At 41.2% G+C, this 25,298-nt stretch overlaps 1 long non-coding RNA gene across 2 annotated transcripts in view; it reads right to left on the bottom strand.

The window, feature by feature from the left end:
- Positions 1-25,298, bottom strand: part of LOC128076344 (uncharacterized) — a 166,403-nt gene that overhangs the window by 62,973 nt on the left and 78,132 nt on the right. The window contains exon 1 of one of the 2 annotated variants that reach the window (XR_008204357.1): positions 6,047-6,278. The exons of the other annotated variant lie outside the window; for it this stretch is intronic. This is a non-coding gene — a long non-coding RNA (uncharacterized LOC128076344). Of the gene's footprint in view, positions 1-6,046; positions 6,279-25,298 lie in introns of those variants that run through there. 2 annotated transcript variants of the gene reach the window in all.

The following is a 25,298-nucleotide window of genomic DNA, read 5'->3' on the forward strand; positions in this document are numbered from 1 at the left end:
GTGTAGGGTGTACTCACCTTGTTTTCCATCTCTATGTTTGGATGACATGTCTTCTAACATTCGTTTTTGCTTTCTCAGTGACACAATGAAGTTACAGAGAAAATGGATAGAAGTAGTAGAGTGATCCCCCAGAGCTGTCATGGGCACTTAAAAATGCACTACTTGAAGTCACAGAAATCTGCTTTCGCTATGTCAGTAACAAAGACAGTCACACGTAGGTTGGCTCTTGATCTTGGTCTAGCTGCTTTCCTGGGGTCCTTTCAGCATATATTTGACCACCAGGCCTCAGTAACTCCTTTCAGTTATTCTATATATCACACACAGTAAATCATACAGAGCCAACCCATCAATGACAATTGATCATGGTAGCTCCTTTGGAGCACTTACAGTTTATCACATCAATGGGGTTGTCATACATGCCTGCAAAGCCTGTAAGACAAACACAACATTCGTGTTCTACACATCCTTTGCTGCACAAGCTGGGTGGCCATTTTGAAAACGCTGTACCCTCCTCATGAGCACCACAATTACCATCACTTTACACATCTGCCTAACAAACCTCTAACTGCACCATCCTACTGGAGAAACTAAGGTGGGATTACTTTTATCTGTAACCCACAGCACCTTCAGAAGGATAAGGAAGTGTTTTCTTCTGCCAGCATTTATTATTTATGTTGTGGTCACATCTTGGGGTCATGAACGAGAGACTTCCTTCACTTGCAGTTGAAATCCTATCCCGAAGCATTAATATGCTGCATTTTCACATTCCATGCTTACTGCTTAATTTGATTTCAAATGGTGTATGTTACTACAGTCCCACTGAAGTGAATGGAAAGAGTCCAATTTACACCATGTATGAAGCTGGCTCCCTGCCACTGAAAAACAAATAAAATTAAAGTTCTCAGAAAAATTTTATCACCGCGTTCTAAGAGCTTGAAGATAAGGTACCTAGTGACAAACCCATCACAGTGGTATTAGGAACAGCAAGACACACTGTGTGAAACCAGGACCACAACATTTCAGAAGAGAATGTGGGTCAGCATGTTTGGTGTGTGTCATTTGATACAAGATTGATTCTTCAGTTTCCTTTAGAAAGTAGCCTAATTGTCACTACTTGTGAGTACTTTTGTATCTTGCCATGAAAATACCCGCCAGCCCTACTTGCTATCTTCCCCTACCAGGCCACTTCAATCTGAAATGCAGATCTCAGCGCCTGACCTTGGATGCCCACTTTGAAGAAGCTGGATGAAATCTCAAACTTCAAAGCATTTGCAACTTCTGGTCTGAAGCCTGAAACAAATGACTGGCATGTAAACACGCCATAAATACCACCTTCTATAATCTCACCTTCAACTTTTATCAGGACTGAGGACACTCAATACTAAATTGATACACATTTACATTAAGGTAGCAGGAAGCTGAAACTCCAGGCCAAGCCACCATTTGTCTTAAGTAAACGCAGCATGTCAGCAATTCTGTTTACTCAATCCAAGGCTGCTTTCATTTCTTGCTTGTTTTGCTATATATTTATATTGAGGGAACACTTTCTCAGCAGCTTTTAGTCACTTCTTCAATGCATTTTATGAGGAGACAAAGTCAAATCACTATTACTTAATTAACACAATTGTGAAGACTTCACTCCAGCTACACAATAGCTCTCCTAATCTTGCAGAAGGATGCATGACTTCATTATTGAGTATATTGTTTCCTATAAACATATAAAACCCCTACAATAACAATCCCATCAGCTGAAATGAAGTTATCTGAGAACAGAATTAAACTCTAAATGACCCTTTGCTCCACTCCATAGACCCCTATTAATAATTCTAATCTAATCAGTGTGGATAAATGTACTGTTGCAGCCTATGCCAGGCACTCTGCCAGGAGGTCCTACTGCAGTCCACCCGATTCATTCCAGTCCAGAGCTTCTCTGGAGAAGATGCATCTCGCACTGAGAGGCCAATGCCTGATTTCCTCTTTTGTTATCTTTTAGTGGCAAAGTCATGTCCTTGTAACTGATAGACACTTTTCTTTGTAAATAACCCTGGAGTGACTGATAGAGCTTTTGCCAGACAAAGCCTGTAAATAGCTAGGCATTATTCATGCCAGGCCTGAGAACACTGTGTCACGGCTGACAAATTTATGGTAGATATGAGCTCACCTCTTCCACAAATATATACTTTCCCAGCAAATTCATCACATGTTTTAATGGCCCCATACTGAATTTGTCAGCTGTCTGTCCCTGCTCATTGTTTCCTTTGGATTCCTGTCAAGAATTGTTTGTTAAAATCATCTCCCTCTCCTATCCTTCAGCTGCTAGCCCCAGGAAAGATCAATGGTGACACATCTATTGATAATATTTTATATTCAGCTATTCAGGTCATAAATCATTTTAACAATGCTGATATGTTTATTGAGTGTCTGCTGGCATTGCAATTACACAGAAAGTGATGTCACTCTAAATCTTGGCTTTGTTGGATTGCATTTGATTCCTTCCTCCCCTCTCCCACCCCACTTCATAATTAAAATCTGTCACTTTTATTTTTGCAGTTGCCATATTAAAAGCAATGAGAAGTTTGGCATTTCAGAGGAGGTATGGAATCCCTGAGCCTCTGTCTCCCATTAAAACCAAATACACAAAAGCATTTCCCATTGGTATACGAAGATGCTACTTCAAGCCTGTGCAGATCCCTAAGAGTACATAGGGCTGAGTGAGAGAGCAGCAGAAAAATGCTATTTTGGCTCTCTGCTCCGACTCAGCAAACCAAGCAGAGGCCCCTTCTCTGAGCTCTGTGCAGCTGTCCGTTGTCAACCTGGCACCTCACATCACATACCAGTGGGAAGAAGACACCAATCCCCTGGGAGGGCATCAATTCGGCAAGGAGAATTGAGATCAGTTGAGAACAGGCCCCAAGGCATCCTGCACGCTGCGTCAGCCAGGCTGCCTCCTGCTCACACACTCACACACGCTGCTCCCCCTGCAGATCCTCTATTGGAGACACTTACCAGGACAGCTCTGGAAGATGAAGAGAACCATTCCTACAGCTCCTTCAGTTTACATCCTTGCATCTGTGGCTCCCGGAACTCCTAAGCGGTGCTCCCCATTGTGCAGAGGTAGCTAAGTCCACCATCCAGCTCTCTACATTTTTTTCACCTCTTAATTCATGACCACAAGGTTACACAGATATAACATTATTAAAAAAAAAATAAAAATCAATCTAGGACTTTGCAATTTATTTGAGACTGCTTTCCTCCTTAGCAAGCCTCTGCTGTACATATCCAAAGAAAAGACAGAAAGCAGGAGAGTGCTTGGCCAACAGGAAAAGTCACATTTGTTCCTTGAATGCAAAATGTCATCACTCATTAGGGAAGACTCAAAAGCAGAGTTTCTCTCAATGCAGGCAGCAGCAAAGATTTACACCATTTCACCCTATTGCTAATTTTAGTGTCTGCCCTTTTAAAACGTCCTGTAAACACACGAAGGAATGATGTGGGTATATAGAAAAGATTATTTTTTAAACGCATAAACACAATGGTTCAACAAGCCTAAAGCAGTTTTCAGTGGGATGCATATTTTTCTTTATGTACCCGGATATGCAGAACTGATTTTTTCATTACCAGAGATGGGACACACCTCTAAAAATATGTTTCAAATATACAGCCAACTACCTCTGAGGTGTCCCACTAATTTGAAACTTTTATGATCTGCCTTCACAAGCCTATAAAACTGGACAAGAGTGCTGATGAGAATTTCAGGCTGTATAGAAACACACTAACAGTTTTTCCTGTGGTACATTGGCACATCAACGTGTAGATTTAACCTCTCTTGTGGCTTTCCAGAGCGCATTGCTTCTAAAGGCTAGATTCAAATTTCATTCATCCCAGTATAATTTCACTGTGTCAAAGGATATTACTTTAGATCTACACAGACTGGATCAAGAACACAGCCTGCTTGAATTTAATGGGTCTAGAAAAGAAGAGCAGATCTGCCCAAACGAGAAACTCAGAGCTGTACCAAAGTCTGGACTGTGATCTGGCTTCTGGGTTTGCAAGCGACCCAGATACATTTACTGTGTGGATTTTAGAATAGATCTGAAAATTGCAGGAGCCCGAGCACCACAGACAAGCAAAAATTCCTGGCTGATAATTGTACTTTTGCTTTTGCAGGTTGCCTTGTTCTCCCAGTAAATGTTTCATTGAATCTTGGCCAAGTCTCAACATTTCTTTTTTAGCAAAGCCCCCAGACCAGACTACTTTCATATGTTCTCTGCCTTTCTGCAAACATTCTGTGGCTTCATAACTCTGAGAGGTATTTTCCTGATACCAGTGCTTCCATTTTCCTCAGCACTGAATTGTGAGATAGCTTATATCCTCTTCATCTACATCTTAATGGAAATTCTTGTAAAGAAGCGGGAAGCCTAGCTGTTTATGTTGGGAATGCAAAAGAAATGCACTGCTTACAGGGGGCTTAGCCTAAATTTGACTGAAGTCACAAAGAAACTCTCTGACTCTTCTGGCCCCTTAACAACTGTACATTCCATTATAATGACTGCAGGCATAAATCAGTCCTGAGTTATGCCTGTCAGATAACCAGTTAGATATCTACTTAGCCATATTTGCATTCAGCAACCTAATTTATGTACACACTCTTCAGTACCATGTGTACATAGATAGATTACAAAACTTGATACATAAAATTACAATAATCATGTTTTTCACTCTAAACTACCTCTCCCACCACCATGTACAAGTAGAAGCCAAACATTCCTACCTAAGGCAGGCTTTTAAATCTGATTGAGTTGCTAGGCACGGTGTAGATATGGTGGGAATGAGAGAGACCAGGGGTCGAAAATGTCTCCGAAAAGGTCACAGGTCCACCTAACTTTGGGCAGCTAACCACAGTGCCCACTTTAGAAGTCTAAATCATCTTAAACTGCCCTTATTATCAAATGGAGAGTCATGGTCTTTTCCGTGATGATGATTTATTCTAGCTGAGACACCTTTCTGTTCCCATTAGAGTGGTACCTGGCATTTAGGCACATCTTGTAACTGCTAAAAGTCAGATGGGCTGAATCTATACCTACGAGGTTATCAAATGTAATTTACTGGGATACAGATGCCTAAATATATCTAAGGATTTGGGTCAAGACACCTATTTCTCTGTTAGGGCTCCCTTAACAATGAGCACTGTTTTGTCAAAGGGTGTTACCAAAATCAGACAAATGCTGAAGTTTGGTCACTCACTTCTATGGACTGCCTTGACTCCATTCTTATCCATGACACTCATGGGCCAACATGCCTGTACCCCCCGAAGATCTGCCAGATCTCACGAACAGTCCCAGCTCAGGCATCTAACAAAGTACATAGAAAGCATGAAGTAAAATTTTAGCAATGATAATATATACTGGCAAATAAATTTGATATATTATTTGGCTGTATTTATTGTCAGGGGAACACAAATGTCTTTATCACCACAGATTCCAGAATATTTCAAGCACGAATGTGGTATTGTGTTTGTTTTTTGTATTTTTGGGCAGTTTCCTATACTGTAGTCATAGCAAACCCAACTCTCCAGAAGACTGTGAGAAACTTAATTTCCCCAGGAATTGTTTATTTCCATTTTAGCTTATTCTGCTAAACTTTTCTGTACCAGTTGGGGTTTCGACGCTGTTAATGCTTTTGCACTTTAAAATGTAACAGTGACTGGGAGGAGGTGATTCATTCCCACATTCACTTTGCAATAAATTGAAGCATGTGCACTGCACAATACTTGTGCCAATTCCATTATTTTATACACAAAAAAGTCATTATGTTCCAAAGTATTATCATTTCCTTTCTTCCCAGACAGTGACCGTCTGTAACACGTTATTTTGGACAGACTCCCTACCAGATTCTGGGTATTCCCCCACTTCCAGAACCATTCCTTACCACAAAAACAAAGAAGGGGAAAAAAAAGAAGTAGAGGGAGTTTGGGAAATTCAGGCATATTATACCCACAGGTATTGCTCACCTATTAGCTCTAGCTTGATTACTGATTTTCACTCACCCACTTTCCCAGGAGCAGCCTTTAGCGGAACTGGCTATCTTTACACAGCAAGTTATCTTACAGATCTCAAACAACTGCTTACAAATGGGCTTTTCCAACAGGACACAAGCTGTGTTTGATTTAACTCAGTGTATATTTATGTGACAGAATCTAACCAAGTTGGACTTTGTGCCGTAACCATAATGTTTGCACAGTTACACCTGGGGAGGAAAGCCCTCCCACTACAGTACTAACAGGATGCCAGTGGCAAGAAAGTTTACATAATAAAATCATGGCTTAAGGGATTTATACATCTGTCAGTAGAGCAGTGATGACAGTCCTCATTTGTAAGCATGGTACACAACTTCGGTGGAAATAAAAGATTAAGGATAAGGCCAAATAAGATTCCCTGCAGATAACTGCATCCTATCGCATGCCCATGCAAGGACCCTGAAAGGCACTATGCTGGGAAAATGTCTCTGGGGGAGACACCGTGTCCTGGCTGTAGACATGCTCCTCTTATCATCCAGCATGGCCAGATGTGAGCTAGCTCAAACAGAATCAGCAGCCACAGAGCAATGTTTAGCATGGCACTGGCCCATGAGCACCACTGGACCCATGAGCACGCTCCTGTGGTTCCCACGGTGATCTTGGCTCTCTCGTTTCTCCTCCACCCTTTCCTTCCTTAGATAGCCAAAACTTGCAACCCTGAGAAGGAAGAGGAGGGCAAAGGAACAAAGGATGGCATAATTACCTCCACCTTGGCACCAGCAGCAAGCTTGACATGCAGTAGAGCATGGAGCAAGAGCAGCTCACATTGACTCCAATGCCTGGACAAGGACCCAGAAGCAATGCTGAAAGCTCCTGGTTTAGAAATTTGTGGCTAGAGACAGTGCCCTTTCTTTCATCAGCTGCTATCAGACTTCCATGGCCAGCACAGGTATCAGTCAACCGTGTCAAGAATACACTGGCTTTCTGCTTTCCCAGCTGCAGCATAGAGGAGAAACTGGCTGATTCGAGGGCTGGATGGTGCGGGAAGGGAGATGCAGACAGGAGGAAGCCAAGTAAAAGGCTGCTAGGCTTTTGTAGCAAATGAAAGTGGCAGGCAATAAAAGAAGGTTGCAGGAGAGCACTGTGACTCACTTGACTGGCCAAGCTCCTCTGAATCGCCACCTTGGGGAGATGAAAATGCAGGACTGCAGGAGCTCAGTTGAAAGCCCACCTGGCAGCCCAACTCATAAAGTAAAACCGTCTGGTGGTTTCAAAGCTCCGCAGCCAAAAGGAGTATGGGAGGGGAGAGAAACTCCAGGAACCCAGAGGAGCAGCTCATGGAGACAGCAAGGGGGAGAGGACCGAGATTCCGTTGCGGATTTTCTGTCTTTAATGGATCCCTTCCTCGTTCACCCCGAGCAAGGCAGCTGGCACGTGCTATCTCAGCATGCAGATGGATCAGCAATGTCAGATGTGCAGCTGTGCATATTTAACACACAGGGATCTTATTATCTATTTGCTGGCTAGCCAGCAGCAGGCTGATTTTGGAGGAGATTGCTCACAGTTGTAGAGAGAGAAAAATAGAGAGTAGTCCACAGTCATTAATCTTACACAACAGGCTGTGCAGCGTTAGAGCCAGAACTGCTACTCTCCTGCATCTGTCCCTCCCACCAGCACTAAATCACCCTCTGGTTCTCAACCCCTCTCTGTTACAGAGAAGAAAATTGTCTGGGTTGGAATTTGACACCACAACAGCATGGGCAGCCCTGCTATAAAGAACAACTGCTCCGAATTTTCATTGGTCTCAGGTCTCTAACAAGCCTGTGGTCTTATCACTGGCCAGAGGGGAAAAAGGAGAAAAATGAAGAGTTTTGATGTTAGTCATTGACATTTTCAGGTTGGGAATCAATTTCAAGCTCACAATGAGTCCTTCTTATGTTGAGCTGTGTTCCAGGGTGCCTTGGCTGGCATCAGAGACAGAGGTATGCTGCACACACCATCATTCACTAAGCAAAGTCTGAAGTTTTTAGGTTCTCATTTAGAAAAGCCCCCAAAACACGTCTGATTTGATGCATGTGATGCAGTCCTACTGGGAGTCAATTTAAAGTCCAGCCAGTCCTTCAGGGGTTTGCTGAACTGAAGTCTATATGCTCATGCTGGCTGGAGCCTGTTTTGGTTTGTCCTTTCCCTGTATGCTAGAGCCCCAGACTGATCCATCTCCAAATTAGCAAACACCTGCAGGGCTCTCCAGGAGGAGAGACTCAGCAGTGAGGTTGAAGTCTTTTTATGTGCACAGTCTACAAGGTAAGAAGCACTGAGGGGGTCCATGGGGCTGTCCACAGGAGTAAAAGCCAGCTGAGATCAACTCATGACCAGTTAAGTTCTGCATCCCAAACACCAAATAACAACATCAACTCACTTGCCATAAACTCAGCCAATAAAGCTTGTATGCTTTGGGAAGTGTGTTTCAGAAAACAAAATCTCTGTTTTACCTGCTTATTACGTGGTACCCTCAAACAAAGAAGACTGTGTTTGATCTGGATGATAGCTGGCCATGTCAGCTCTGCAGCAACCGACAACTCATGCTCAGATGATGTATTTTGAAGCCAGAGTGCTTAATTGCAACCCATTTAGCTTCATCGTGTCAGGAAACAGGCTTTCTATTTCTAACACTCGACTGGATATAGAGAAAAATTCTCTGCCAAGAAACAGCACCAGGAATGGAGAGACAAGCAGGTATTGTAAAACAGCCACAACACTGCAAACATTCAGGATGTGCTCTCTGGTCTCTCTGGAGATAGAAGACAGCCTCACCTAGAGGAAAATCCCAGAGAGAGAGAAAGAAATTTCCAGATGAAAGCGAGGTGCTCTCGGATAAAATGGACTTCTTTGAAGAAAAAGTGCAATTCAGAAATTAAAAATATGGGTGATAGTAGGGAAAGCTTGGAGCCACTTGGAACAGATTGAACACTTTTAATAGCAAACATGTCCCATTACACACGATGTAAAAGTAAAATCATAAACTCCTGGCAAAAACTTACAATTCCAACTCTAAAATAAAAGTTACCCAAAGAGAAACATGCAGTGAGAGCCTTCATGTCCATAAAGAAAGAGGACTTTAAGCCATATCCACCTGCAGAGCAGCACAACTTTTGTCATTTCCCTCAAGTGCCTATAAAACACTGTCTTATCAATGCTGAAAACTGGCATCATCAGTAGGGCAGAGCAAGAGGGACACTAGCTGAAAGACACACAGAAAGTGATAGAGGGAAAGCTTAACTGAATGAAAAACTACTTTGAAAATAGCAAAAATAAAACTGCAAGGACTTTTCACAGAAACTGAACCAAGAAAAAAGAAAACGAAGGTTTGGAGGTATTGAAGCAGCATCTCACAATGGCATTCTTTTCCTGGACTGCTGGAAAAGCTGGCCACATTGAAAAGGATGTGATTAAATAACTCAGACTTTAATGAAAGAGATTATGTTTCTCTAGAAAGGAGCAAAGCCTCTGAAAGACTCCTTATCAGCCCATACTGCACAATGAAGAAGAGGTCAGATTCAAGTGGTACATTAGTCAAATAATACCACCTGAACATTTACTTTCAGCTCACTCTTTTTGACGAAGGCCACGGCCAACAATTACTAATGGATAAGAGAGGGTTATTTGATGGAGACCCGACATGCATTACAGCAGACACTGGCATGGTTAATTGATCAGAAGCATCATAAGTGAAAGAGTTATGCTGAAAATAATGCTGTTACCAAGCGATGTAAATGTGCTACTGGTCAGCATCTTTTCATAATTAGGTCATTTAGGAGCCTTTTGGGTCATTGATGGTGGAACAGCAGCCAAATCCCCCAAATATGCCTGCTGTGACAGATGCCCATGTTACTGTTGTGTATAAGCACTACAGGTGCTTGGGAAGAAACAGACCTTACAGCCCATAAATATTTTAGCCAGGGCAGATGAATAATAAATTGGTGAGAACAACATAGTGACATGAACTCATGTGAAACTATACCACACACTGTGAACAATATGGCCAACTGCATTAAAGCAGGACACTAGAAAACATCCTTAAGAGCTGGTCATCATTCTTCTTGACCCTGTTTCGTGGTTCCACAACAAAACCTGGCCTCTGTGCAAACACTGCAACCAGTAACAACAGAAGTGCTGGCTCTCTGCATGAGTTAAAGCTAGAATAACCTAATTCCATACTGTTGTTCATAAGCAGCTTGACTTGCAGGGAGCTAATACAGCAGCACCATGCATGAGATTTGACAGAAATAAAGGAAAAACAGCAAAAGTAGCAGGAAATACATTTCTGGTATCATCTGCTTCTTTTCCACTTCTTCCAAAGAAATAAGTTCACAAATGTTAACTTTTTATTGAAAATCAACATAATAATTAGAAAATGCCCAAGAACTTTCATCCTCAGACTTGAAGCACGCAGGCGAAATGGAAGCTAAACCCAAATCAATCCATTCTGCTTCCACATTATAAACTTGAAGTAATACTAAAGATGGCATGGCAAAATAAATGAATTAATAAATAAAAAGTCCCTGATTTTCCCATTAAAGAAAAGAATTTCACATCCCCAGAGCCTGGGAGAAAATATACAGATCGTAAATCTCCATCACTCTTCTCATTTTAAGTTCTTACAAAGCAAAATCTAAGCATCCATGTTCTTACAGCAGCTATCTCTGGTGCCATTCGAAATAAAAAAGAAATCTACCCTAAAACAATAATGAAACTTGATCACACATTCAGGGTAAAAATAATCTTTCTCCCCAGCTGGAAAAAAACTCCATTCTGCCAAACTGATCATCACGCCCGTGTCATACTGTGCCAAAAAGCAGACTGAAATTATTCAGGTGCATTCCACAGCCTTTAAGTGGTTCTGGCTCAAGCTCATCCCGACCCAAACCAAATTCACAAAAGTGAGGCATAGGTAGATGACAGTGATACCAAGCAGAGGAACATAATCACAGGGCCTTTTCAGAAATCATCTGCTAGACCAAATGCTCTTTTTTTTCCCCTGGCTCTCAGATTATAACTCACTGATTTACATTGGAATATTATTTAATTAGATCAGCACCAAATGACTCATCGTATTTTGTCACTTTAATGATTCTTTATATTTCTCCAGTTTGATGGGTTAATCACTGCCTATCACAGTTTATGGCCTCTATCTTCTTTATTGTGTTTTGCTTCCCATAAGCTATCTAAGGTGATGTGAACTTTGTGCTATTGACTTTTCTCACTCCTCTGGGGAGGTTGTCATGGAGAATTAAGCTATTGACAAATCAACAGCCGACGTGCTAAACTCCTTCTTGCACGTCATCATCAGGAATGTGGGAACCAGCCAACTTTGGTTTTGTGCAGAACCAAGCTGTTCCACCACAAAAAATAAATCCTGAAAACCTACATCTCGCAGTCAGCTCTCATTTAAAGCTCTGCAAATCTGAAGTAAAGGAGGAATCTCCTCCTTTAGCTTAACAAACACAATTTAGAACAAGTTTGGGCAGCAGAATTTAATGAATGAATTTCAGACTTCCTCCTATAGTTTTAGTCTTCTCAACAGAGTAGTTTTTGTTTCCAGAAGCGGCTGTCTTCATTAGGTGTGACTGAGCAAATGAGCTAGGCAGACATAATTAATGCAGCGCTAACCTCAAGAAGTGATGAATAACAATTATTTTTCAGATGCACTTAATAAACGTTAATTTGTTCGTTTTTTCTTCTTCGTATTGCAAATGTTGGAACTATTCTTATCATCTAGGATAATTAGTCCGTCAATAATACCTAACCAGTGAGTCAGTATGGTATTACTCCTTAATACAGAACCTCCCATTATCCTAGGAAAGATATAAAAGATACAAAATGATTTAAAAGATTTCTACATGAGCAGAAGCTAAAAAGTTATGACTTATTTGCTGAGATGTTATAGATGAAATGGAAATGTATTCCGATTCTTACTTCAAAGGCTGCCCTCTTCTCTTTGTTGGCATGATTCACTAACTTTTGTGGATACGGAATTCAATTGTGGGTTCAGTTTGAGCTTGTTGCATTCTTCATTTGTCCAAGGGCATATTTTATTCCCAAGCACACCTCTGCTTAGCTGAAAATAGGCCTCTTAATGTACCATTAAATATGTCTCCTTTTGCTCCTCCTCTAATGTTTTCTCAAATTTTAATGAAAATGTAATTTCAGAAGTGTTTTCTTCCCAAGGCTGTTGCACTGCCAAGCTGTAAAAATAAGTCCAGCTTCTTGTTGTTGCTGTGGTTGTTGTCAGAGTCGGTGGTGAGCCAAGGAACTTGCACTATATGTACTATTTCCATTCCCCATGGAGAGCTTCAGATAAGCTCCTCCAACCCAGGTTACAGAGACAGTGCCAGGAAATGCTGTAGGAGCTGGAGGGAGTGTCGGATGGTCTAGAACAGCGGAGGAAAAAGCTCCAAACACAAAAATGAAGTTTTGCAGATCCAAGTCAACTCCCTAATTTTTTCAATGGCATTATCTGCTGCTTAACTTTCAAGTATCTGGTTCCAGCACTTTACAGCCGCACCGGTTATGCCAAAACTCATCCTTTTGTCTGCTTCAAGTTAGCTGCATTCTTGCACTGTCTCCTATTTCACATCAACTGATAAATCATTCAAGCCATCTGATCACATTTGTTAATGAACTGAATTTACTTTTTGACAGCTGTGCTCCATACCCTCCTCCTCCTCTTCTGTAGATTTCAAATACGCTTAAATTATTACAGCATTATAACGCACATCCAGCAGGAGTGAGACCCTTGAGATCTTGCATCAGCCAACTCTATTAATTAAGCTATACGGTCCCATGCAGTGCAAACTTAAAGCTTGTCATAGTTGTGACCTCTGTGAAAGAAATACGACTTCTAAAGCAGGTCTGACTTCAGACACAAAAAAATTAGCAGTCTAAAAATAAGGCAAGCTGGGCTGGTAATGTGGACTCACAGAACAGTAGAGGAAGAGAGACATGGCACCTCGAGAGAAAAACTTCCATGTCTAACTGGATGAACCAGGTCTGATATATCCTCAAGGAGATTACTATTATTATTTTTTAATTCAGTAACTCTTCCTAAAATGTCACCAGAGAGAGTGTTCAACATTAGCTGGGAACTCAGGGTCAGACACGGGAGCAATCGAGGCTCAAGCACATAGGGAGGAAAAAGTCGGCCACTTCAATCTGCAATTTTCTTCTTTCCATAAGAGAAAAGCGAGTCTCTTTTTAAGAAGCAACTCACCAACTTCCCCCTATTCTCAATCTTTTTTTTTTGTAATTATTTCTTTTTTTCCCATTCTCTTTCTACTTTCCTCCACCTTCTTCCTTTTCTGTGACAGCATCCTCTTACCTTCTTAATAATCATCTCCTGTACAGATATCATCTCTAACTTTATTTTGTTAAAACCAAAACAATCCAGATGCTCTGGATATAATAAAAGAAATGAATAAACAAAGTTTATGAGTGGGAAGAGGAAATAAAAGTAATAAGCTGCATGAAAAACATCACCCTGTCCTCTCTGAATAAAATCCCTTTGCCCAGAATGATCTAAAGGAAGTCCCATACAGTCCCAGGGGAGTCTTTCCATTGGCCCTTCTATCTCAGTCTCCCACTTGCCTCCATTTCTAATTCGCCATATTCTCATCTCTTCAAGACAGTGCCTGAGCTTGACTGAATCTGACAGCAAAATGTGTCTCCAGATTTATGGAAGATCTCTGGAAGCAAAGGCTGCTAAAATCCCAGTGAGAAAGTCCAATATTTTGACGTTGGCCTTAGTCTTGAATCTGGTTGAAAATATCAAGAGTTTCATCACAAAGAACACTTAGATCTTGCTATGAATAGAAGTCTCTAGATTCTCTTTGAAAACAAATCTGCAAGGAGACCCTCCACCTGAAGCTGAGGGAAGGCAACATAGGAGAGAAATATAAATTACAGAACCATAGAATAGCTTGGGTTGGAAGGAGCCATGAAAATCATCAAACCTGTTGTGGGGGCAGGGTTTCCAACTGCTAAACCAGACACCAGTTCAGCTTGCCCAGGCTGCAATCCAGCATAGTCTCGTAAGCCTTTAGGGATGGGGTATCCACAGACTGAGCAGACTGTGCCAGCACCTTACCACCCTCTGAGTGAAAAATTTCCCCCTCACATCTAACCTAAATCTCCTCTCTTTTAGTTTAAAAGCATTCCCCCTTGTCCTATCACTATTTGCTCATGTAAAGTCAGCCTCCCTCCTGGTTATAAGCTCCCTCCAAGTACTGAAAGGCTGCAACGAGGTCTCCCCAGGGCCTTCTCCAGGTTGATCAAGCGCAGCTCCCTCAGCCTTTCTTTATAGCAGAGGTGCTCCAGTCCTCGTGCATTTTCATAGCCTTCCTCTGGATCTGTTCCAACAGCTCCAAATCCTTCCTATACTGGGGATCCCAGGCCTGGACATAGTTCTCCAGATGGTGCCTCACAAGGGCAGGCAGAGTAGAGGGAGACAATCTCCTTTCTCATTCTGCTGCCATTCCCCTTTTGATGCAGACCAGGATGCTGTTGGCCTTTCAGGCCACAAGTGTATACTGTTAGCTCGTATCAAGCTTTTCAGCTACTCGATCGCCCAACTCCTTCTCCATAGGGCTGCTTTCAATGAGTTCTTCTTCCAGTCTGTACATACATCTGGGAATGCCTCCACCCAAGAACATGACCTCACACTTGGCCATATGGAATCTCATTAGGTTTGTGTGAGCCCACTTTTCAAGCCTGTCCAGGTTCCTCTGCGTGGCATCCTTTTCTTCCTTTGTATTAACTGCACCACTCAGCTTGGTGTCATCAGCAAACCTGCTGAAAGTGCACTCACTCCAACTATCCAGGCCACTGATAAAGATGTTTAAGAGCACCAGTCCTAAAATGGACCCATGGGGGAAACCCATCACCACTGGCCTCCACCTGGACATAGAGCCATTGAGCACAACCCTCTGGCTGTGACCATCCAACCAATTCTTAATCCACTGAACAGCCCAACCTTCAAATCCCTCTCTCCCCCATTTAGAGACAAGGATGAGGTGTGGAACCACATCAGAAGTGTTGCAAAAGTCCAGGTAGATGACATCAGTTGCACTGCTTTAATAACCTAAAGCAAGAACTGCTGGGAATCCAAGGCAAGCAATAACCCCTCTTCGCTTTGAAATACCTCAGAATGTGCGACGGCCCAAGCAGAGCCACAAACTAGCATTAATCTGATCTGAAAAGAAATGTCACTGAACATATCCAAAACTCAAACAAAAACAGTTTTTCTTTCAATTCTTTGTAGAAACTTTCAAAACAGAAAATATTTGTTTTCTAATACATCATCCCACTCTGATAAAAACACATTGTCACTAAATCCCACACTATCTGAACTTTTTGTTCCTCTAATGCATAACATGAAGTCGCATCTCCAGCTCAAATGTAACTCAAACACAGCACTCTCAGGTTTTGCAGCCTTTGGCAAGTACAAGGTCTTGCCAAACAACATCCATTTCAGCTCTGTCTCACACACAAGTGACCATCTTTGGCTGACTTCTCTGGAGTTGGTCAGCCCTGGATTTGTGCTTATTTAAATGAGTGTATGAACAAAGAAATTACTCAACTGTTTTCCTTCATGTATGAAAGAATATAAGGCAAAAGACCATTATCAAATGGGTTCATCTGTCTATTTCACTTAATAGTCAGTGCAAATCTCAAGCCTTCATCTTCACCCCTTTGACCTACCCTGTGGGTTTCTCCCTGTCCTGCTATTTGGAGAAGAAGCAATCCCTGATTAAAAGATATGCTGAGACACTGGTCAACAGAGAGTGAAGGGTCTCATTTCCTCCAGCACTAATATCTCACTAGTGTTAATTGCAGTTATGGGTGAATAGGCAATACTGAAGAACAGAGAATGTGAGTGCTTTGCCATCACTGATTACCTCACATCACACGTTTAAAATGAATTTGCTTGTCCCTGCAGTCCTTGGGTCAGATAAAAAAAGAAAACTTGGGGGGGGGGAAGCTTGTTTTTACCGACAGCTACTCTTCAAAGGTCAACGATTACAATAGTTGGAGCACTGCAGGTCAGGGTTGATGTGAACCGCACCGAGAAACTCTTCTTGCCCTCCTTGATTCTGGGTTGTAATGAATGTTATCAGTTCATCTCTCTTTATAAGCCTTGAATTCACACTACCAAAAAAACAAAAAAAAAATCCCAAATCAAATAAAAAAAATATTTACAATGTCATTTCTTCTCTGCACACGCCTCTTCCAATCAGGCAGCTATGAGAGTTGTCTTTCTGGCAGCATAAACTACCATTTTTTAACAAGGTAGATGGATGCCTTCATACATTTTTAAGATTGGGACAGGATATATTTTGTGGTTTATTTATAATGACATCAATTACACTTGCTCCTAGGCAATAATTCACTCCTTTATAATTATTTATGAGGTGATTTTTACTTTTTTGAAAGTTTTATGTTTATTGATGTGTTTGGTTAACGAACACTTAAATGACATGGTCAGTTGCTTTGCAGGATGCTGGAGAACAGCAAAATCAATATGTTCTGCACCTGAGAACAATCTTCTTGGTTTTGTAGTAATGATTCCCTGAGCAAGGTCCCAGGAGCCTGAGAGATAATTGCAATTCCACATAGTCAACAATCTGCTCAGATCCATATAATCACCGTCTTCAGCTGCTTCGTTTTGTTTGGTTTTGTTGTGTGTGATCTTTGCCATTAATGTCTCTTTCTCTGTGATCTCAACTGGCTGGTTTTCCCTTCCCAACCCTCTCCTAGCTTTCATCTCCAAGCCTCACCTCTGCTGAATCCAGCCCCCTGTGTCGAACAGAGAAAGCAGTTAGCTAAGAGCTGCTTGCTGCCACTCGATTTTTCGTCGTTGATTGCTGCCTTTGGAGAATGAAAGTTCATAGCGTTCTGGATAAACATTAAAAAAAGGCATAATAAGGCTTAGCATCCCCAGCTGAAGATAACTGATCTCCTCAGTTGCTTTAATATGCAGAGTACAGGATACAGACAAGTGTTAATGGAATAATATATTCTATGGCCCCTCTGTGCTTGGAGGCAGACAGCATGCTGCACAGTGAGGGATGGCAAGCATGGTCAAGAAGCTGGCAAAGAAATTTGTCTAGAGAGTGAGAGTCCTTTGTAGAAGCAAAGGAGAATATTTGACAATATTTCAATCTCCAAAGTGGCCTGTGCTCCAGCTGTGGCATAGGCTGTATTTAGAAGGACATGATCAATGATTTAGGGGTTTTTTAAAGCAGTAATTGTAGCTTTAGCATATTTGTGAAGTGCCTCGCCCAGCAAATACACCGAGGTAATTAATCAAGTATATTCTTGAGTCAGGTTTGAATGCAGAGCACATAAGCCAAGACAGAGCATAAAAGAATAAATCTGCCAGAAAAGCCTAATAGACTTAATTCGTGATCTCTTATAGTGTGGTCCTGCATCATTTGTGATCTGCAATGCCCTCGTAAATACTCTGCAGCTGGTCCATAAAAACGTGCTAAACTGTTTCCACATCCATACCAGAGCAAGTTATTCCATGAGATCCACCAGAGCGTGACATGGACATAAAGTGGTTGGGAACCACTGTCTTCCTGGATTGCCACAAGCGTGATAAAATAAAAGTCTTTTGGGGACTGCCACAGCTTTGACAATGAGGTTTCTTCCAAACATTTTTGGAAACACCAACTCATGCAGATGGTCATCTGCCAAACATGCAACTTGAACTGATCTGTTGCCACTCACAGCAGTTAAACAACTGCATTAGAAACCTCACCTAGAGTAAGAGCATTATTTCAGGGGTTCAACAGGGCTTTCAAGTGCAGATGCTCTCAGAGCAGAGAGAATGGATTTGGTAGAAGGAATAAATAATGCTTGGAATATTTCAAATTGGAATTCAAGCAGAGACACCTGAAAGGGTAGATTTCCACACATTGAGCACCTAAGAGCCCAAAACCAGATGTCACAGCTGGACACCTCAACTAGTGAGTACTTTCAGCAGTCACTTTAGAAAACGCAGTTCTGAGTCCTTTGGTTAATAGAAAACAGGCCAGACATCTTCCCACCACTCTGCTGAAACCCTCCAAACATACTCTTTGGAAAGTTATTAACTGGTAGCTGACAAAACCAATTCTTTCCCTTCATTTACAAAAATAAAAACTGGCATCATTCTGCATTTTAAAATAGCATAGTAGTGATGTTAACATGCATAAATCAACTGGGAAGATGTTTGTAAATCTTTATCAGCCAAAGAGATATACTTACCTGCTATAAAAGAAGATAGCTGACTTTTCTACTTCCATTAACTGTTGCCAATTCTCATAAATGTAAACAGAGAATAAATCCTTTCAGTCACTGAATATGAATATTCTCCTGGGAAATTCCAGTTGACATCCAACTTGATTTACGTGCTTTAAAAAAAGCGTTTGTTTTATACGCCTAGGGTGAGCCTTGAAACGTAAGTTCATGTGTAAAAAATGTAAAGGCTCAGGCCTATTTCAGCAAAAAGCGCACATCCTTTCAGCTGCCAACCGTTCCCCACGCAGAGCAAAGGCTCATGAACTCAAGCTCACGGCATCTGCTCGGAGGAGTCTGTTCAACTTAGGTATTGCAACGCAGACCTCTGGCATCACAGCCCCTTGCCTGACATTTCCTGTGGCTCCCACACTCTGCACTGAAAGTAGAAATCTGGAGCTGAAATATTCACTGTGTTCACTCGTCTTTGCTGCTCCTCTTCCACTCCTCTTCAGGTGAAATGCCAGTTCCTTCACCCTGTCTTTTGCAGATACTTCTAACCCACTCCTTGAGTGCACAATACTTAATAGAAATCTCTCCTTTAAGAATAAACTGTAATTCTTACTAAACATAAGCATAATGAAACATATGGCTCCTATCTATATAGTATTTCCTAAATCTGAGAGGAAAACCTAACTTGCAGCCAACCCATTACCCTTCAGTGACCTGCTTCATTTTGGATGTACTAACTAAATCGTTAAAGGAATACACATCTTGCTTCACATCAAAGCCACATTAGTAAGCAAAATGGGATCACAGTATCAGGAACAAGCCTGCACTTTGGCTGTGGAGGATGATTAGGTGAGCTCTGGATTGTGGAAGGAGAAACATCACGCTGAGAAAGACTTAGGGCACGTGCATATTAAACTGATCATTTCCTTGTGTTTTGCGTCTATGCTTAATTATTTGGTCTGGTAACCAGCTCCCCAACTTGAAGATTCTTTTCTGTCTGCATACATACGAACGGAGACACATGAAAGACACATTTGTTCACTGTGTACAAATGTCCTGTGCCATTTTATTTTCGGTCTTGGGGAAATTGAGAGAACATCGCCAGACGTGTTCTCAGTTCTACTCTGCAGAGGCCTGAACTAAAATTATGACTGAAAAGCAAATGCAGTGACCTTTAAAGGAATCGAGAAGAAGCTATTTCCAGCACATTACTAAATGCTATATTTTAAAGGTTCTAACCTTATTTGCTACAAGTGTATAATATCAGGAAAACCTTGTGAGTGAAGGTTCTGCATTCATCACATAGCCCAAGTCACTTACAGAAGAGATGGGGAAAGTTATTACTTTCCCCTTTGCAGACATTAAAGTTCAACCCCCTTTCCTGTAGTGTTTTGCAGCATGAAATAAGGTTCAGGGATCACTTTAAGAATTACAGGCTCCTCGACTTAACAAAAAATACAGTTTCCTGCAAGCAACCATAGGTGCATCATCAAGCTGGGAGAGCAATTTATAAGATAGGCTTGTCCCACGCAGCTGGGGCAAGCTAAGGGGTGCTGGGTTTTGCTATCCAATAGCACATAGTGTAAACTTCATTGAACAAAATACACTTTTATGAGAATTGTAATAGGAATCGATTTACATGATACAGCTCAAAAGTAGAAGATAGGCCAACAAAAGACATGTCATAAAGTCTTGGGAGGCCACCCTTAAGCCTGGGGTTTAATTGCATCAAGTATGCTCCAAGAGTGCGTGATGGCATGTGTTTCTTCACTGCTTTTTTTAACACCCAACAGTCAACAGAGATGTCAGGTTTTGATGCTTGGAAAATCATAAAGTGAAATGTTAGCTTCACTTTATTTATCATTATTATTTATGGATTTATATCATACTTTTCATATGTGTAATGGTGCTCCACACCAAATAAATCAGAGAGCATAAAGCCTCCGTCACAGCAAATAAAGAAGGAAAGTAGGCAGAACCAGAAACATCAATAAAATGCAGAAGTGGTGAGTAAACAAGCATGGGTTTTATCAGATTTTTATAAATTTGTCTAGAATTAGCCACAGGGATATTGTAGTGTCAAATATTTTACCAGATAAGTTCCTAATAAGAAAATAAAACCTGTTAGGCAGTAGACAAATGGAAGAGGTGGATGATACAAATAGTACAAACTGGAGATACAATGCAGCTTGCACAAGAGCGTATAAATTGAGCCAGGAAACAACACTAAGAAAATATGCAACATTCCTCTGAAGGCACTGTGACATTTGTAATCATAAAGTATCTCACACAAAAATAATCTGGTACTCAAACCTTGCTCCCGGTAGCTGAGTCCCTGGCCCAGTAAACTGCAGTATGGGCTTATCCGAGAGTTTAAAATCAGGTGTATAGTTCATAGAATCACAGCTAGATATTACGTGGGAAAAACAAGAAAGGGTTGAAGAAAAGCTTTAAAAATACTGCACAAATAATTGGGGTTTTTTTACATTTCATTTTTATCAAAATATACCTCCAGTGTAACCAGATCGTATCCTTAAAGAGCTTAAGGAGTTACAGGCCCTGGATGTGCTTTAAAGCAGCACAGGAAATCACAGGCACAGATATGGTACTTGACCTTTAGTGGTGCAATGAAACCACTAAAATATATGTTAGGCTGCAAAATGCTGAGATCTTCCACCGTGAAACAAAACAGATATTGATTTTTGCTATATGCCTTTTAGTACGACAGTAAGTCAAGCACAGTTGGTGCCACATGATTCTGGTTGTTTGAGATATCATGTAACGCGTCCAGTAAAAGTCGAGAGCAGTGAGATTTTAGTGCTTGTGCAGTCTGGTTTTCTGAATTAAATCAATTAAATGAACACACCAGCAATGTCTCCCTGTGCCTCACAGGATATGAAGACCTGCACACGGTCTTCAACAGCACAGAGTTTGATCATAGGATGAGGTTCTGTTGCACGAACACAAGATGATCATTTGAAGAACTGAGCTCTGAGTTAGCCACTAGGCAGGAAACCAAAGGAACAATTCAGAAATCCAACGGAGGAGTTCATGCCTCATCAGAAAACACAACTGAGAATTTTATCTCAGGTGAATTTAGAAAAATGTGCGGATTGGCTTTTGAGATGATTAAAAATTAGCTGATCCTGAAATGGAAGTTCAGCCAGCAACATTTTTGACTCCTTAGAAACAAAAAGACTGCTTAAAAATCTTTTATAAGCTAAACAACATTTTACAGCAACAAACTCAAATGAGAACCAATTCCATCCATCAACTGCAACCCAGAACATCAAGCTGATAGCTGCAGATTCTTGAGGGAGGGCTCAGTGGTTGTCCCTCCTCCGCTCCAAGCTGGAGCTTTTTAGGAGAGGGCTCCTGTTCTCCAAATGTGGAGAAATGCTTCAGTATTTATGACCCAGCCTTGCTACCCTCCTATTCTCAAAATATATGATTTTCAAAAGCACTGATTACATCTGCTCCCATAGCTGTACTGGATGCTGTGTGAGGGCATAAATCTGAGCAGCAAGGCCAAAACTGCTTAGTGGCAGGAGCTTAGGAACTTCAGCTGACTCCACCAGGAGTCCGTGCACAGCAAGTGTGGGGAGTCAGCACCGCCGAGCATGATTAGAAACTGCCGCTGGGCTTCTCCCAGCTAAATCTGCCTCGTCCACAAATGACCACCAGAACATGAAAAAAACAGATGACTTGCCATACCTTAAGTGAAAAAATATGATTGAATAAATCCCGAGCATAAGACTTTGTGCCTAATTAGTTAAATCCCCTTAAGACATAAAAAAAAATTGCTAAAAGTGCTCTCAGTAATTTGTAATAAGATGCTTAGATAATGCGCTCACTATCAAGGGAAGTTTCCAGTTTCACTGTACTCCATTTTTTAACATCTTGGCAAAGACCTTTTTCCCTCTCTCATGCTAAAGACCTCCCATTGACACTGTAACGTTAGCCTGGGAGCAGCTGGTGACTATTTCTGATGAATGGCAGGTGAAAGGGGTTTTCATGCCAAACCAACACGCACGCAAAACTGGATTCTCCATCCCCATTTCCTTCACTTAGCTGTTTAAAAGAAACCTGGGACAAAGAAGGACTCACAACTGCCCAGGCTGCTTGGGAAAATGACACATTCACTCTTGCACAAGAGGTTGGCTTGGGAAAACATTCAGAGGGAGAGCTGCTTGTCCCTTGGCTTGGCATCTGCACTACCAGGGCTGCAGCAGGAGCACCCGTGGTTACCAGAAGACAGATGGATGCCCTTAGACTACAGACAGAAGAAAAAGAAGAAATTTCTCTGGGAGCTGACCCAAAATGCAATGGGCTTTCTTGGTAAAATGAAAAAGTAAAATCAGTGCAAAGGGCAAGTTGAAACATGAGCATTTCTCTCCATGCAGAGAGAGAAATTCCAGGCGAGTTTCTTGTTTTGATCCTATTTCCTTTCTGTTGTTGTTGTTTGTTTTTTTGTTTTTTTTTTTAATTTTTATTTAATTTAGATGAATTTCAGCTTGAAGCTTCATTTCAGAATGAGAAATGTAAAAGATTTTGGCTTTTCCTGTAATTTTTGATACAAATAATTTTGTGGGTTGTTTTTTTTTTTTGTTTTCTTTTTCGTGAGAGTAAACCGAGTGAACAACAAACACTGCCCTCTCCCTATCTACCAACACGAACCATGTGAGGAAACCCAACATCAAACTTCATATCCAATCCTTTGATCAGCGGACAGATTTAAACCACACAAGTTTAAAGTGAAGCTGCATGAAGCTGCAAAGATGCCAGAGAGGAATGTTTCTGCTGACAGCGGTGCTATCGGCCTTTCAGCGTCCTGAGATTGGAATCTGTGCTGGTGACCCAAACGTTCCGATGGGATGGACGAGGAGCGACTGCACAATCTATGGGTTTCAGTTTTCCTCCCAGTTGCTGCACGCCAAGAGTGCAAACACCAAAAAATGCTGAGTAGCCCCAATTCGCTCTGCTTTCAGAAAAATCAAGGGCATTCAGAAACAACCAGGACTGACCTCCCCCCCCATCATTTTTCGTTCTAAAGTTCATCAAAATACATTTTTACATTGCTTCAGCTTTTCTTTTTGTGCCAAGTTCCAGCGATAAACCTGCTTTATTAAACTGACATTTTGTAAGTAGTTAGTTCTGAAATTGACTAAGCCCTTTTGGTATTAGGAAAACCGTTCTGGAGGCAGCTGAAATATTAAATGAAACAAAAAAAAAAATCCTAATGGAATGGCAGGAAATCTGATTAATTTCTTTATTTTTTTCTTTTTTCAGAGCAGTGCTGATGAAGCAAGATGGCCATTTTGTTCAGCAATGAGGTAATTTGTTTGGCAGAAAATAGAAACTACCTGAACGGGGACCGAAAATCTAAACCATCCTTGAACTGAACTTCTGCAATATTTCTGAAGTTCATCTGAACTGTGTTTTCATATTCCCACTATAATTATGACTGATTGGTGCCCATACCACATTAGGATTGGCCACGAGTTGGATGGGAAACTTGAAGAATAGCGAAGTTCTGCCTGAAGCAAAGATGGTGATTCAGCTGGAAGACTATTTTCCGAGGAATCAACACCCCAGCTTAGTTACCTGGCAGATTTGGTGCAGTCACAGAGTGGATATGTGAAACTGAACCTGAGTTATCTTTCCTATGAATTAATTTTATTATCCTCTCCTTAGTCAGCTAAATTCATGCTGAGAATCAAGTTTTTTTAAGTGAATTTGGAAGTGGAGAGCCTTTAAAAGCAAATATTAAATGCATACATCATATGGATATACCACCTTATATCTGTGGGAAGATTAGGAAAATAATAGTGTTAGATATGGAGGTTGGTGGCCCTGCATGAGGCGGGGGGGATGGAACTTGATGATCCTTGAGATCCTTTCCAATCCAAGCCATTCTAAGATTCTATGATAAGGCATGCAAGCTCACATAAACACCATGTAAATTTTTCTTCCCCTTCTGCAGTTTTACACAAAATTTAAAAATTGTGGTTGCACACAGAGAGCAAATAGTCAGATAGGTATCACACCTAATACATATGTATTTTTCAGCTGAATGCAGCATTCTAAACTGTGTGCTTCAATGTCAGATGGACATCTCCAAAGAGCAATTCATTGCACCCAAAAGCCAAGCTGCCCTCTACCTGCTTACCTCTACTGAATCTAGAGGGAGCCCACAGTAACTCAAACTGTATCTAGAACCTTATTTAAGTGTTTGCATTTTGGAGGGCAGAAAGCGGGTCCTATTTTGTGGATTAAAGGCAGCTCTACTTTTGCAAAAATTGTGGGTTTTCATTAACCACCATGACTTTTGATAATTCCAAGGTCAAAAGAGACCGTTTCAGAATGTTAGTTCATCTAATAATATGCAAAATTTTGCCAAGATTTGGTTTGGTTTCTGTAGCACCACAGGTAAGCTTTTCATTATGGTCCTTTGTGATGCCATAGGAGGAAAAGTGATGACCACTATTGCTGCTTAATAAAGCTCAGCCCCTGCGTTACGCTGTCAGAGCAGAAACCCATCAGGCAAGGACGAGCTTGCATTTCTTTCTCAGGACAGATAACACTATGGTTAATAACAGAAACTGAGATTATACTGAATGGAACAAAAACTCGAACTGGGAACAAAACCAACCAATTCAGGGCACTGCAGCAAGCATACTACTATTATGGGTGACTGTTTTACCTCATAAATGAGGTTTTTGTTACTTTTCTTTAAGTATGCTTTTGGAAAAAAGCTGTTTTCTTTCCCTGCTCAGAGAGGATTTTGTTCCCCAGTTGGATTGTGCAGCAGTGTTACATGAATTTCGCCAATCAGTAGATCTAATAAAACAATATACTGAAGTCACGCACACGCCTTCTGCCCTTTAAATCACAGTAGTTAAAACCAAAACAAAAAGAAATCTCTCAGCTCTCAGGGCTGGTATGGTACTGAATCATTAATCTCTCCCAGTGGCTAGTTCAGTCTAGTTTCTAC

This window comes from Tympanuchus pallidicinctus, unplaced genomic scaffold (assembly GCF_026119805.1).
Source record: "Tympanuchus pallidicinctus isolate F22 unplaced genomic scaffold, pur_lepc_1.0 scaffold1, whole genome shotgun sequence".
Lineage (NCBI taxonomy): Eukaryota > Metazoa > Chordata > Aves > Galliformes > Phasianidae > Tympanuchus > Tympanuchus pallidicinctus.